Raw genomic sequence first — 8,562 nt, 5'->3', positions numbered from 1 at the left:
TGGTTTGTTAGGATAGGACAATATTTGGCTGAGATACAACTATTTGAAAATCTGGAATCTGAGGGTGCAAAAAAATCTAAATATTGAGACATTTTTTTAATTTTTAGACGTTTAAAGTTGTCCAAATGAAGTCCTTAGCAATGCATATTACTAATCAAAAATTAAGCTTTGACATATTTACGGTAGGACATTTACAAAATATCTTCATGGAACATGATCTTTACTTAATATTTTTGGCATAAAAGAAAAAAATTGATCATTTTGACCCATACAATGCATTGTTGGCTATTGCTACAAATATACCCATGCAACTTAAGACTGGTTTTGTGGTCCAGGGTCACATTTATGTAATTGGTAGGTGCTTTTATACAAAGTGCCTCACATTGCATTCAATACATTGTTTTTAATCAATTTATGCATTTACTAGGAATCAAACATATGACCTTGGCTTTGTTAGTGCCATATGCTCTTCTTTTTGAGCTATACAGGATATTGAATTGCTTAAGCCAGTACATGTCCGGGCCCGTCTAAAGTTTGCTAGAGAGCATTTGGATGATCATATGGTCAGATGAAACCAAAATAGAACTTTTTGGTAAAAACTCAACTTGTCGTGTTTGGAGGAGAAAGAATGCTGAGTTGCATCCAAAGAACACCATACCTACTGTGAAGCATGGGGGTGGAAACATCATGCTTTGGGGCTGTTTTTCTGCAAAGGGACCAGGACGACTGATCCGTGTAAACGAAAGAATGAATGGGGCCATGTATCGTGAGATTTTGAGTGAAAACCTCCTTCCATCAGCAAGGGCACTGAAGATGAAACGTGGCTGGGTCTTTCAGCATGACAATGATCTCAAACACACCGCCCGGGCAACGAAGGAGTGGCTTCGTAAGAAGCATTTCAAGGTCCTGGAGTGGCCTAGCCAGTCTCCAGATCTCAACCCCATCGAAAATCTTTGGAGTCCGTGTTGCCCAGCGACAGCCCTAAAACATTACTGCTCTAGAGGAGATCTGCATGGAGGAATGGGCCAAAATACCAGCAACATTGTGTGAAAACCTTGTGAAGACTTACAGAAAACTTTTGACCTCTGTCATTGCCAACAAAGGGTTTATAACAAAGTATTGAGATTAAATTTTGTTATTGACCAAATACTTATTTTTCAACATAATTTGCAAATAAATTCTTTAAAAATCCTACAATGTGATTTTCTGGATTTTTTTTTCTCATTTTGTCTCTCATAGTTGAGGTATACCTATGATGAAAATTACAGGCCTCTCTCATCTTTTTAAGTGGGAGAACTTGCACAATTGGTGGCTGACTAAATACTTTTTTGCCCCACTGTATCTGTATCTATCTCTGTCTGTCTGTCTGTCTGTCTGTCTGTCTGTCTGTCTGTCTGTCTATCTATCTATCTATCTATCTATCTATCTATCTATCTATCTATCTATCTATCTATCTATCTATCTATCTGTCTGTCTGTCTAGCTATCTATCTATCTATCTATCTATCTATCTATCTATCTATCTATCTATCTATCTATCTATCTATCTATCTATCTATCTATCTATCTATCTATCTATCAAGTTCAAGTTCAAGTTCAAGCTCAATATTGCTTTATTGGCATGACTGTAAAAATACAATATTGCCAAAGCTTGAAATATATGTGGAGAAATATAATAACAATGAAAAGATCAAAATAATAGAATAAAAACCTTATAACAATATAAATTTAAATAAACAGTGTAACAAATAAGAACTTACTATGTGAACATTTCATACCAGTGTTTAACACATAAACACTCTATCTATCTATCTATCTATCTATCTATCTATCTATCTATCTATCTATCTATCTATCTATCTATCTATCTATCTATCTGTCTGTCTGTCTGTCTGTCTGTCTGTCTGTCTGTCTGTCTGTCTGTCTGTCTGTCTATCTCTCTGTCTGTCTGTCTATTTGTATCTGTCTGTCTGTCTGTCTGTCTATCTATCTAGCTATCTCTCTGTCTGTATCTATCTATCTATCTATCTATCTATCTATCTATCTATCTATCTATCTATCTATCTATCTATCTATCTATCATCTATCTATCTATCTGTCTGTCTGTCTACCTGTCTGTCTGTCTATCTATCTATCTGTCTGTCTACCTATCTGTCTGTATGTCTATCTAGCTATCTCTCTGTCTGTATCTATCTCTTTGTCTGTCTGTCTGTCTGTTTGTCTGTCTATTTCTGTCTGTCTGTCTGTCTGTCTGTCTGTCTGTCTGTCTGTCTGTCTATCTATCTATCTATCTATCTATCTATCTCTCTGTCTGTATCTATCTCTATTTCTGTCTGTCTGTCTGTCTGTCTATCTATCTATCTCTCTGTCTGTATCTATCTCTCTGTCTGTCTGTCTGTCTGTCTGTCTGTCTGTCTGTCTGTCTATCTATCTATCTATCTATCTATCTATCTATCTATCTATCTATCTATCTATCTATCTATCTATCTATCCATCTGTCTGTCTGTATCTATCTCTCTTTCTGTCTGTCTGTCTGTCTATCTCTCTGTCTATCTATCTATCTGTCTGTCTGTCTGTCTGTCTATCTGTCTATTTGTATCTATCTGTCTATCTATCTATCTCTCTGTCTGTATCTATCTCTCTGTCTGTCTGTCTGTCTGTCTGTCTGTCTGTCTGTCTATCTATCTATCTATCTATCTATCTATCTATCTATCTATCTATCTATCTATCTATCTATCTATCTATCTATCCATCTCTCTGTCTGTATCTATCTATCTCTCTGTCTTTCTATCTATCTATCTATCTATCTATCTATCTATCTATCTATCTATCTATCTATCTATCTATCTATCTATCTATCTATCTGTCTGTCTGTCTGTCTGTCTGTCTGTCTGTCTGTCTGTCTGTCTGTCTGTCTGTCTGTCTATCTATCTATCTATCTATCTATCTATCTCTGTCTGTATCTATCTATCTATCTATCTATCTATCTATCTATCTATCTATCTATCTATCTATCTATCTATCTATCTATCTATCTATCTATCTATCTATCTATCTATCTGTCTGTCTGTCTAACTATCTATCTGTCTATCTGCTTTCAAGTCATTTTTGTCATTTTTCTATCTGTCTGTCTGTCTATTTGTATCTATCTGTCTGTCTGTCTGTCTGTCTGTCTGTCTGTCTGTCTGTCTAGCTAGCTATCTCTCTGTCTGTCTGTCTGTCTATCTGTCTGTCTATTTGTGTCTGTCTGTCTATCTATCTATCTATCTATCTATCTATCTATCTATCTATCTATCTATCTCTGTCTGTATCTATCTATCTATCTGTCTGTCTGTCTAACTATCTATCTGTCTATCTGCTTTCAAGTCATTTTTTGTAAATCAGTTTCAACAAAACTTCATCTGCGTTAGCTAAACTAACAACAATGCTGAATAAGTCCCCGAAGCCCAAACATTTATGTTTGAAAGACACACAAATGGATGTATAAGTTCACTTTTCAAAAACTCAAGCCAAGAGGTTTACTACTGTCCTGCAAATAAACAGTAAAAATGAAGCCAAAACAGAAAATTGAAAAAGAACAGAAACACCCACAGTGCCATTCTCCTATTATGTAAAAGTGACAAATAATAGTGTATAGCATTTGCATTTATGACCCGGAACACAAAACCAGTAATAAGGGTAAAAAAAATTTAAAATTGAGATTTATACATCAATAAGAATAATGAATAAATAATCTTTCCATTGATGCATGGTTTGTTAGGATAGGACAATATTTGGCTGAGATACAACTATTTGAAAATCTGGAATCTGAGGGTGCAAAAAAATCTAAATATTGAGACATTTTTTTATTTTTTAGACGTTTAAAGTTGTCCAAATGAAGTCCTTAGCAATGCATATTACTAATCAAAAATTAAGCTTTGACATATTTACGGTAGGAAATTGACAAAATATCTTCATGGAACATGATCTTTACTTAATATTTTTGGCATAAAAGAAAAAAATTGATCATTTTGACCCATACAATGCATTGTTGGCTATTGCTACAAATATACCCATGCAACTTAAGACTGGTTTTGTGGTCCAGGGTCACATTTATGTAATTGGTAGGTGCTTTTATACAAAGTGCCTCACATTGCATTCAATACATTGTTTTTAATCAATTTATGCATTTACTAGGAATCAAACATATGACCTTGGCTTTGTTAGTGCCATATGCTCTTCTTTTTGAGCTATACAGGATATTGAATTTTCTATTTTCTATTCTTTTTGAGCATATACTATTATATTGTGCATCTCGAGAGTGTCTGCTTGCTAAACACACAGTCCAGCTGGTATGAGTTTGTGTTTGGTCAGACAGGGGTAATGACTGCAAACACAAGCAGATATCTTTATGTCTCTGCTCATAAAAGATCTGATTTGTCCGCTCTCTTCCTCCCCGTGTGCACATACGCACATGCCCCCTCCTGCTCTGGATTCTGAGGGTCAGAACCGATTAAAGCAACGTCACAGCTGCCTCACCAGCACTCTCTGCAGTGATTCTACACTCTCTGCCATCTTTAAGCTGCAAAATCTATTCGTTGCAATGAAAAATCAAATGTGAATTTCAATGTCAAAGATCACAAATAAATTTAGCATTATGCTTTTTTTTTAAAGGAGAACAGACACTGAAATATTTATATTTTTATCAACACCAAAGGCTGACTGATTAAGCCTGCAGCAACTTTGAGCAGTGTAACAATATTTGCATAATATGTGCTTTCTGTTTCTTTGCTCACTGTTTTAGCCCCCTTTTCCCTGCCCACCCCACTTCATCCCATTGCCTGTTCAAGCACCGCCCCCCCAGTGATGTCATCAGTTTGGCACATGCGCCTGCAGCAGAGACTGGACGTCCCATTCTGTCTGTGACATATTGTGCAATTCTATAGATAGAACAGAGAGCGAGAGAGTTGAAATTAAACGATGGATCAAAGTTAAAAAGAGCAAAAGGGAGAGAAAAAATGGAGGTGGGAGGAGGTTTGGATGGCAAAAATGGAGGGAGAAGGGTTATAGGGTTTGCAGCAGTGCTGTCCGACTCTCATGTATCAGGCCTTTCACTCCCCTCTCATTACTCACAGCTCAACTCCAGCTGCTTCCTCTCAAACAGGAAGTGCCTCTTAATGTTTCACAGACATGCTCAATGAGCACCAATGGACACATGTTTGGACACACATCCCTCAACTTAAATAAAATGAAATATAAGTACTTTATTTCAGCTAGCTGCCAAAGCAACATTTTCCATTTTCGTTTTAGTTGAAGTACTAAAATAACTAAAACTTAGAATTATTGCTATAATATTACTAAAACTTACAAAATAGGCATATTAAAAACTAATAAAAATAACAAAAATTCAGAACAAAATTATGAAAGCTTTAACTAAAATCAAAATGAAAACAAAAAAATAAATATTTAATCCAAAATATTAACAAAAACTATAATAGTACATCAATGATAATAAAATAACACTGTTCTTAAACACATTTCTCTAAACTTGGGTATTCTAGTAAATCTGGCAACACCATTAACAGCCACTAGAGTACACCTTAATTGTATATGAATTTCATTTATTCTTCAAGGTCAAATTTGCACATTCAAATTTGTTAAATCAATGACATCTTTGGTCCAGAACAGCTCCTCACACCACAGTGTCCACTCTGACACTGTGCAAGTCTGACCTCTAGAGGTGACCGACAGCAAAGGATGATAGAAGTGTTTTAGCCAACTTACTTCTGAATCTAAAGAAGTGTGTTCTTCTAATAAAGATGAATTAACATATAAAAATGAAACGCTAAAAAATAAGTGTGATAACCTAAAAATAAATAATGCCATGATGCTGATGATTTTTCTTGCTGTTCCCTATCAACTGAAAAAGCTTATAATAAGGAAGTGGTATTTATCTCTGAGCATCTTCATATTCCATTTTGAAACAAGCACTAAACATCTACACACACACACACACACACATACAAACCAGTGTACAGTCAGAACGTCACCCCTTACTGCAAATTTGATTATGAAAATGCATTCAAACCAAGATGGAAATTGTATCTTGGCTTGTTTAGTTACCACAAACAGAAACAGTGAAAGATGATGGTGACGGTGAATATTACCTGAAGGATTGTGTGGCATTTACTGTGGAGCTTTCTACATTTTTATGATTATTCTTTTTATTTTTGTGTGTGTGTGTGTTTTTTTTATGTCATCTAATGTTTTGATTGACATTCACACCGATATGAAGACGACGACATAAGAGATTATGGGGAAATATTCAAAGACTGCTAAGTACTCCAGCATAAGGAGAACTGCTAAGCATGGACTGCTAAGGGAATAAAAAAAAAAAATTTAGTAAACTGATCATTCTCCCTAATTCTTCAAAACTGTCATCATTTCCAGTACTGGAGCTGGACTCTGACTCGTCGAACAAACAGCATCCTAGTGCCTATAGGTAATGTGATCTACCCATCATTTAAAGATTAAACAGTGTTTGTTAATGGACAATGTTTTTTTGGTAACACTTTATTTTACGGTCACACCTATTAGTTGCTTATTAGCATGCATATCACTAGAATATTAGTCATGTATTAGTGCTAATTAAGCACATATTAATGCCTTATTCTACATTACCTTATTCTACATCTCTAATCCTACCCAATACCTAAACTCAACAACTACCTTACTAACTATTAATAAGCAGCAAATTAAGAATTTATTGAGGGAAAAGTTGTAGTTAATAGTTAACAAGTGTTACCTATTCTAAAGTGTTACCGTTTTTTTTTTTTCTATCATTTTAATGGGTTTTATGTCCATCATAAATGGTGTTTGAAACACTGAAAACCGAATAATTAATACACACAAATGCACAATGCCATGATGCACAGAATATGACCAAACATTCATAAACACTTTTATTCTTTTCATACTTTTGGATTGCTTAAAACCTAGTGAAACTCTGGCACATGTTTTCTTTAGGCAAATTCAAGATCATGCATTAATATTATTTAGTTAACAGAATGTGGGGAAAATTTGTGTTTGAACTTGATTTAAATGTGAAATGTCAAATATTGTATCTGACATTAATGGTAAGCCCTGAGGTCAGTAGAATGTCAATAATCTAAAAATCATAACACAGTGTATTTTCCACAAGATCAAATTGTCTTTTTCAATCTTTTTGTAATAGCAAATTCTAGAGAAATAGTGGAGTTTGCCCATTTGGGTATGTGTGCAATAATAAGCAAGCCTGTATTATGTGCACACTTCAGAATTTAAATATTATCTTTATCAACAGTGCCAAAGAGAAATTAAATGTAAATTGGAATAAAGAAGCTCACAGTATATTTGTTTGGCAAAAGCTAATTTTCCCTGAATAAAATAACCCAATATCACTAGATTCCAAACCTTTGTCTGCTTAGTCGGATGTATGTGCGCAGTCAAAGATATATTCAAGTGAACTATCACTATAACAATATCAGTAATAGAAAAAACTACATTACCGGTCAAATGTTTAGACACACCTATACATTCTGTATTTTTTTCGACATTTTAGAATAATAGTAAAGTAATAATGAAAACTAAGACAAAACAATTATGCATTGCTCAAAAAATAAATAAATAAAATCTTCAGTCACCTTCATGAGAGTTTTATAGTAAAGGCCTTCACATGCATGTTCAGCACCTGTTGGCTGCTTTATTCACTCTCTAGTCCTGATCATAAAATTGTAGTTTTGTAAAAAATTTCTTACACAGGCACAATTTGTATTTATCTAAAAACAAATTTCAAGCACTTAAGCAGAATCCTTAAGATAAAAAGTTCAGTAAAGTGTGTCTGCATGTGTGCCTGTAAATGTTTGGATTTCTGTATTGATTACTCATAAAATGTGGTCTGATCTAAATTTAACTCACATTATAGACAAACACAATCTGACTAAACTAACAACACACATTATGTGATCTTTCTCAGTGCAGGGTGTAGAAAGTAAGAGAACCAAAAGTAACCTCCAAAAGCTACTTGGAGTTAATTTTAAGGAAATGAGACTGGAAGTGTGGGTCACACAGGTAACCTGCCCATTAAATCTCTAAGAACACAATGGACAAGAGGTGAGAGGACAACAGCAAAAGACCTTCAGAAAACTCTACAAACTGCTGAGGTCTTTCTGAACGTGTCTACTATCAGAAAGCACTGAACAAGAAACTACTAAAACAGATCCACCTGGATTTTTCACAGTGCTTCTGGGAAAATGTTTTGTTTACATACGGACAAAAGTTGAGCTTTATGGGAAAAATGCACAACACTGTTAAGAGGAAAAAGACTTCAAAACCTCATCCCAAATATGAAAAATGGTAGAACGATCATAAAACTGCCTTGCTGCTTCAGAGCCAGCCTGCCAGGACACTTGACTTGACTTTAGGTTGCTGGGTGTTGCAACAAGACAATGGCCCAAAGCACACAAGTCCTTAGTGCTGACCATACGCAAAGTACTTTATAAAAAAAAAAAAAAAAAAAAAAAAAAAATTTGTTTAAGCAGATAGT

The sequence above is a fragment of the Onychostoma macrolepis genome, chromosome 12 (assembly GCF_012432095.1).
Source record: "Onychostoma macrolepis isolate SWU-2019 chromosome 12, ASM1243209v1, whole genome shotgun sequence".
Classification (NCBI taxonomy): Eukaryota; Metazoa; Chordata; class Actinopteri; order Cypriniformes; family Cyprinidae; genus Onychostoma; species Onychostoma macrolepis.
The sequence above is the reverse complement of the archived record's forward strand: the minus strand, read 5'-3'. Positions refer to the sequence as shown.